Source organism: Alosa alosa, chromosome 7, assembly GCF_017589495.1.
Source record: "Alosa alosa isolate M-15738 ecotype Scorff River chromosome 7, AALO_Geno_1.1, whole genome shotgun sequence".
Classification (NCBI taxonomy): domain Eukaryota; kingdom Metazoa; phylum Chordata; class Actinopteri; order Clupeiformes; family Clupeidae; genus Alosa; species Alosa alosa.
This window is the reverse complement of record NC_063195.1, coordinates 19,700,842-19,707,847: the sequence shown is the minus strand read 5'-3', so window position 1 is coordinate 19,707,847 and position 7,006 is coordinate 19,700,842. Positions and strand designations below refer to the sequence as shown.

At 40.3% G+C, this 7,006-nt stretch overlaps 1 protein-coding gene across 1 annotated transcript in view; it reads right to left on the bottom strand.

The window, feature by feature from the left end:
• Positions 1 to 7,006, bottom strand: part of LOC125298155 (histone H3-like) — a 781,614-nt gene that overhangs the window by 527,346 nt on the left and 247,262 nt on the right. The window lies entirely within an intron of this gene.

The window sequence follows — 7,006 nt, the reverse complement described above, 5'->3', positions numbered from 1 at the left end:
CATGTGTAACATTCTGTCATATATCTTACAGGTTGAGCTCCGCCTCTCCAAACATCAGATCTGTGCGCGTTCTCGGTGTTGGGATGATGTTGGCCAATCATGAAACGTGGAGATGCACAAGACCGCCTATATTTAAGAATGATTACTTCCACATTTATGAGCCATAGCGTAATCTACACTGCGGTTATCTTTAGTGGCTAGCCAGTAGCCTATAACATCAAATACATCAATTGTCATCAGATGTTGTATGGTATGCATGTCCATAGTGGCATATTTGCACGCACAACACTGTTAAAGCACCTAGCTGCGAGATGCGAGATCCAAAATGTTTGGAGAGGCGGAGCTCCACCTGTAAGATATATGACGGAATCTTACATGTGAGATAACTTAGTTTTTCAAGATAATTGATTGAGTAGGCGGTAGTTTTACAAGATTTGAGCGAACTTTCTAGCCTAGAAATCTAGATGCACCCTAGCGGCGGCAAATTAATTTGCTCAGCCTGAACGTCTAGTATCAAACCATAGGAATTGCTATTGGCTGACGCCGTGGACCTCATCCAATCACAGCGCTCTATTTTGTTAGAGAGTCTTTAAGGCGGGCTTAACAGGATAACGACAGTCCTGCAACGGTGAACAACAAGGAAGGTGGCTATGGCGAACTAAGAGCGGTTGTTTGAATCGGCGTTGGCGTCAACTTTGGAGGAGTTGGACTTGTGCTTTTCTTTGAAAGTAGAACACAATGCACTTAAGTCATTCCTTTCGAAGAAGGATGTATTTGCCGTTTTGCCGACCGGATACGGATATGGTCGTAGCGCTGGTCTATTGCATGCCTAGGCAGTTTGAAAGACTTGGATTAAGCGAGGTGAATGGTTCGATTCCAGACTATACATTTCAATGATATAGGATGGCCCGCCAGGCTACTAACTTTCCCAAAAATGTTGTGAATTCACAAAAGAGATGGAACACAAGTTACCATGGGGATTTATTCTCTGCACCTAGCCTAGTTCCAGACAGGATAGTTCATTCTAATGTTGTCTTATTGGTTCAGCTAGCTGTCATTCAAATCAGACCTCCATGTGAATTTTTAACAAACTTTATTCCATTGATATACTATTACTATTTAATAAATGTATTTGCTCGCAAATCACAACAAATTGTCTGCCTATAGGCTACCATATCATTTGAATTGGGATAGCCTATAATTATTAACATAGATCTACTTGTTGTTTGCTTCTTTTGTTTATAGACGTTTGATGAATAGTCTACTGTAGTAGTAAATTGGAAATGGAGGGGCAATTTTTCCTGCCAGTGTCAGAGGAATCCCTTAGACATGGGAATGTCTGGATCAACGAATTAGCAAGGGCAATTTTTGTGTTGGTTGAGGTTCTGTTAAATAACAATAAACAAAAGAATGGCAGGGATGAAGCCAAACAATCATTTTCACATATAATTTACAAATACACTTACAGTACAGGTACAGTACATGTACAACAGCAACATGTTTGAAAAGGGCAAAGCAAATGTTTATCCACTAACAATATGAATTGCATACTAAATGTCAAGTTGAAAATGAGGTATTAAAGAACGCCATTCACATAAATGTACTTGCGTTTCCCCAAATGTCTCCATTAAGTAAACTAAAATTCTCATCTAAAATTATCATCTTCTCTCCTTAGAGAGCAATTGACCAGTATGGCCTAAGTTGTTGAGAATTGCCCTGCCATCTGAGGTGGCTGACATTATCGGTCCAATATCCTTCAAAATAGAGAATTCACAAACAATACATTACATTTATACATTTTATTAAGGCACATAATAGTCTTTTTTTAAAGTTAGTCTGTCCATATACCAGAAAAAAAAATAGATTTTCAATTTACTTTTAAAATCAGCAGGTGTATGGTTAGATGGATAGACAGGGGTGGGGATTTTCTGGTCAGTGGGGCATGGTTACGTAGGGACTTGTATGCCAGGAGCAACCTAGGCCACTGGAAGCCAGTGTGGTTGCATGTGCAAAGGTTTTACATGGCTAGTAGATTTGGAACTTGTTATACAGTATAACCGGCAACCAAGATGTGAAAATGGGACTTACAAACACAGGAATGACTTCAAAAACAAGTGGAAGGGAATTCAGTTTCCTCATTGGCTGTCTCCTGTGATATGTGAACTGCAGAATTTTGTGGGTCTTCTGTTAATGGTCCTAATTAGCACAGCACTGTGAGTCTGGAAAGATGATAAAGAGATAAACATCAATGGTTTTATTTGCTGATGGTAAATCCTAGTGATATGGTAGACTTTCTCTTGTGCATCACTATTTACCTCTACTTACCTGTACATGATGTGTTGTTAATTTGTACCGAGGAGGGCGGGCAATTTGTAACCCTGAACAGAACAAAGAAATATAACCAATAGAACTAAATACACCAGCAATGGCAATTTTGGCAAATTTTAAAAATTCTGTAGCGAAATTGAAATGAACAGTCTGTTGTCATTCACTCTGTACGACTTGACAGCATATAGAGGGTTGTGATCAAGTAGGTCCTCAATGTTTGTAGCTATTAAGGTTGAGGTGGGGACAACAGAGTATACAAAGAAGTGCCTCTCAAAACCAGGCCATTTTTGATTGACCACCTTAATTATGGGTGATTGTGTGGTTTCATTGAGCACCAGCACAGTTTTAATCAACCCAAACTGTGGATCACTTCCAGAGTCACAGGAGAGGTGTACCATCATCCCTGATCTGTACTCAGTGCCCTTATATTTTACCCATGCTGGAAGATATAGGCCTCACTGAAAAGAGGGACATCTAAGGCACCCTGGATGTCTATGACCTCAATGGTGGCAAGAAATGAACTATGCTCTGGCCCAATGAATCTGTGACAACACCGAGTTCGACATGAAGTGGTAACATTGCATAATTTGATACCGGGAACGCCATGTACATGGCTGATACGTTTAAAAAAACATGTTTGTATGGCAACAGAAAACCAAGTGATAAAACATGCATTCGGGCGTATATTATTTCACACTCGTAGATATTAACTGCGAGCGTGCAAATTCTCTCTGCGTGCGCTGCGCACTCAGAGGAAACTGCTCCCCGAGCAAGGAAAAATATACTGCGAGCGAGGACGAATCTGACCAGCGCTCCAAACAGTCACTCGAAAATCGCTCTCTCGAAGTTGATGTCTGGTCGCGCAAAGTGAATTTCTGCTCCCGTGGGTCTCTACTTGGGGGCGGTAACCAGCCCTCAGTTGTGGAAGTCTGCTGAAATGAAGAAGACAAAGGTGTCTGGGCAGAGGTTTCTTCAGGTAAGAATCCCTTGGCTGAATTCGGGCATTTGTGATGACTCGTGTAAAATTTCATCTGAGTATGTTTCTGAGAAATATGTTAGTGTAGCTTAACATCAACATTAGTCTTCTTTGTATACGTTATTACTTAGTCTGTAATGTTAACGCAGCTAACGCAGTTGAGATTTGATTGACAGACCTCCTTTAAAGGAGAATTCCGGTGTGAAATTGACCTTAGCTGCACTGAAAGATGTTGCCGAGTACTTACATGTGTCCAATAGGCACCTTCGGTCACCCCTAGTATTCCAAATTAGCGATTTTTTCCCGAACTTGCATAAGGTTTTCAGCTAGCTGTGGGGGCATAGCGTAGCCTATGCAGCTAAATCGCTATTTTTACACCATTAAAAATGTTCCAAGTAACTCCACACTGCATTGGTAGACTTCTGAGGGTCCTGACATTTAAAACGAAATACTGAGAACTTTGGAAGTGCACAGGAAGTTTATTAAAAAAGACTGTTTATACAAGCAGTACCTTCAGAGAATCTCTCCGCTGGCCGCCATCTTGTAAGTCGCGATCAGTCGACTGCCGAGCACTAACAAACAGGAAGGACAGGGGAACAGATTGCAAAAGTAATTACAAAATTACTAATTACAAAAGTAAATAGTAAATATATACACTGTAAAAAGTTTAACGTAAAATTTACATCAACTTGCTGGCAGCAAATAACCAGCAAGTTGCTGTATTTCACTCTACAGTACACCTACTGTATATGAAATCACAGTACCTATGCCTGATACTGTAAATGCAAACTACAGTAGTACTACCACTGCTGTAATGTATACAGTATTGAATTGTCTACCGTATTTTTAATCACAGTACTTATGGATCATACTGTAACTAAGTACAGTAGTAATACCAGTGCTGTAATATTATATACAGTAATTTTGGGAAATTCATATCCTGCTTTATCTACAGCCAGGATAAATTTGGCTAGGCCTAGGTATGGTTTAGGCTACACAAACTTGCATAAATAACCATTGACAACTTGTTATCAGTTTGAAAAGCAAGTACATTTATTCACTTTTTTCGTTTAGAAATTCTCGTGTGCTGCATCCAAACGTTAGACCAACGGTTGCAGTGAGCCTGATCCACCACCAATAGCAGAGTGAAGCAGCACCTAGCAGAAATAGAAGAAAAAAAGATAAACAGTGTTAGATAACAATTTTCAACTGAAACTGAAGGCTACTTACAAGTGAAACTTTAGAATAATCATTTATATATATACTATATGTTTTTTGAGTTTACTGTCAAAATGCCGGGCTAAAGATGGTGTTAGCATCACTCAGTTTCGCAAGGTATATTTAACGTTAGCCAGCTGGGTGAGCTCATTGATGATGTTTGCTTGCACAGCCAACAGCCATTCGCGCTGTTCGTCCGAACGGTTAATGATAGTCAGATTAGGGATCGACCGACATGGTTTTTTCAGGGCCGATACCGATATAAATTATTACCAAAACAGGAGGCCGATAACCGATATGTAAAACCGATATGTCAGTTGTCAAAAAGGGGGGTAGATAGTAAAGGCTATATGCTGCAAAAATTTAATTAAAAATCATTTAATTATGCAAACTTTTCTTTCTTCTTTTGATACACAATTGTCTATCAACTTGCATCACTTTGCAAGTGTAAATCCTGTGTATCATGTTAATCCAAGAGCTGAGTGATGGCAATTATTTTCATAGAGTAGGCCTGCACAATGGGCTATGTGCTTGTTAAGGGACCTGTCACAAAGAGGATGCTTTGCCATCGTGTGTGTGAGTGCACGAGAGGGAGAGGAAGAGGTGCATGCGTGATGGCAAGTGTTACGGTTGAATAGTTTAACAAAACAGTTTTAAAATAGTTCTTAGGCTATTTAAGCATGCAATTTGTATCCATGTGTAGGCTATAAGCCACACTTTTGAGAGCCTAAAAGGCACGTTAATAGCCAGCTCATGACGCGATTTTGTTCAGGTCGGATTAAATTACGGTTGGCCCTGGATGCATGTAGTCTTTTCTGACAGTCCGTTTCAAAAAGGAGCAATTAGACTTTTTGAAGTTCGCTATCGCATAATTTAGGACTTGTCTGTACTATGTCCGCCGAGGTGTCCCGTTATTCACAATTAACGAAACGAGGCGGAGGCAGAGAACTCCCCGCAGCGCAGCACCGAGTTTGTGGGCTAACTAGTAAACAGCATCAGTAATGCATCAATCGGGAATTCGCTAAATGAAGGAAGTGGGTGCTTTACTTATTGATCCGGATCAAAGAGACAATAGCTTACAAAGTGGTGTTTTTGTAACTTCAGTGTAGATGATTGTGATTCACTGAAACTTCAGCAATGTAGGCTACCTTCCTTACGTTCGAAAAATAGCTCCGTAGGCTACAGCTGAAGCCCAGTCTGCCTCAGTGAGAATCCTAAACTTTGTCTGTGTTCAGTCTTCGATCCTGATTGGCTGCATTCGTGCTAACTAACAAATCAGACGGTGTAGTGGGCGGGACAATGCTCTTGACCACAGAGTGGCAAATGTGGCAGCCGTGGCCCACTGGTTAGCACTCTGGACTTGTAACCGGAGGGTTGCCGGTTCGAGCCCCGGCCAGTGGGCCGCGGCTGAAGTGCCCTTGAGCAAGGCACCTAACCCCGCTGTTGTAGCAGGCAGCTCACTGCGCCGGGATTAGTGTGTGCTTCACCTCACTGTGTGTTCACTGTGTGCTGTTTGTGTTTCACTAATTCACCGATTGGGTTAAATGCAGAGACCAAATTTCCCTCACGGGATCAAAAAAGTATATATATATATATAGATACTATATAAATGCAGGGAGTGAGAGACGCTTTACAGACAAAATAGCGCGTTTCATTTTTTATCCATTTCAATATCGGCTTATCGGTGGAAAAAATGACCGATACCGATTATTATAAAAATGCTAAATATCGGCCCTAATAATCGGTCGACCCCTAAGTCAGATGTGACTTAAAGTTAACTTATATCAATATTGCTAAAGTTAGCCGAATTAAACTCAAAAACCGTTACATGATTACGAGGAGTTAACGTTACATAAGTTAGCTGGTAGCAGCTAAACCTCCACGTTAACGTTAACCAGCAGCACATCATCTTCAGCCTAACATTGTGACAGTAACATACTAGGCCTAGCACTACTAGCGAATGTTTTATATAAATTATATGAATATAATAAACTGTAACTTACTGAGAACTAAGGTAGGCCTAATATAAATGAGACTGCCATAACGTTAACGTAACATAAAACATTAACGTTAATGCCACCGTCACAGAAACAGCAACTATGATAGCTAGCCTAACGTTACTTACTTAGTTGATCCAACAAGCATGGATGAGTTTGTAAGTTAGACAGTACAACGTACATAGACTGAACACATGCCTGAATTTAATGTAGTACAATTTCACAATGAAACATTATATAATAAAGTTGACTGGTTCTGCGATGTACCATGTACATGACATGGCCCAGTGTCCTTGTAACATGCATGCAGCAAACCTAGATATGAATGTGATTTCAACATTTCTTTCAAGAAGACATGTAAACCACAAAGACCCATAACGAGGGGTCTGGAATGTTGGTTACCTAGCAACCAAGACGCTGTCTATTGAAAAGGGAACTATTTTTTGATGCGTAAGAATGTTGTCGAAATTAACATTTTTAAACAATA